The following is a 1,246-nucleotide window of genomic DNA, read 5'->3' on the forward strand; positions in this document are numbered from 1 at the left end:
TAGTCCTGAGTTTGTTAGGAACCCATTGCCTCTTTGCTTTCGGTTCTACACCGGCTCCGCTCCCCGAGGTAGCACCGGTCTCAGCGCCGGTCTCGATGCTGGTCTGAATCTCAGCGTCGGTCTCAGTCTCAGCACCGGTCTGCGTGTCGGTCTCAGCACCGGTCTGCGTGTCGGTCTCAGTCCCCGATGCCACCGGTGGGCCCAGCAACAACATCTGTTGATCGTCGGTAAGGCTAAAAAATTCGTTTGTCGCCCGGTAGACGTCGTCGCAATCACCAGAACCCTGTCCTTCATCGTTGCTAGCCATGTTTCCTATGATTAAATCTAGTCAATTAATTCTAGACCTAATAAAATGAATAATGACATAAAAAAGGACTATTATTTTGCAGGAATGTTGACTCCTTCTTGGTGCGGCAAATCCCGGGCACTCGATATGTCCTAGTTTGTAGCACAAGTCATGCCGAAATTCACGGGAAATTTCGGCATGACCTTTGCTAAAAAGTGGACAAATCGAGAACCTGAAATTTGCCGGAACAGAAATGAATCAACATTCCGGCAAAACATAGGCCACTCAGCATCATTCCCTGGAAACAACAAAGCCACTTGGGCACAATCAAATAACTTCAATGAAAAGATATAACATGACCACTTCAATGAAAAATAAAATTTGCCTAAATTCTTTTCCTTGAAATATAGTGGTCTTTTCAAAAATCAAAAACCTTTGCCAATCTACTTAACCTAGCTTGTTAATCCAACGAACCTAATTAACCTACCTATTTAACCTAGTTAGTTAATCTAGTTTACCTAGATAATTAACCCTAATTAAAATAGTTAATGCAGCTAGTTCTCTGTCAAAGCCTAAAATAAATTTTTGCACTAATTAACCTAGATAATTAACCTAATTAAACTAGTTAACCTGACTAGTTCTCTGTCAAAGCCCTAACTAAGTTTTTGCACTAACCTAGATAATTAACCTAATTAAACTAGTTAACCTAACTACTTCTCTGTCAAAGCCCTAACTAAATTTTTGCCCTAACCTAGATAATTAACCTAATTAAACTAGCTAACCTATGCATGAGAGAGAGAGGAGGGGTGGGGGCTTATAGATGATGGCTCCGGTGGTGGCGACGGAGGCAGTGGTGGCGAGGGAGGCAGGGGCGTCTCCAGTGACGGCGAGGGGGGCAGGGGCGTCTCCGGTGACGGCGAGGAAGGCAGTTGTGGCGAGGAAGGATCCGGTGGCGTCGAC

The sequence above is a fragment of the Triticum dicoccoides genome, chromosome 3B, assembly GCF_002162155.2.
Source record: "Triticum dicoccoides isolate Atlit2015 ecotype Zavitan chromosome 3B, WEW_v2.0, whole genome shotgun sequence".
NCBI lineage: Eukaryota > Viridiplantae > Streptophyta > Magnoliopsida > Poales > Poaceae > Triticum > Triticum dicoccoides.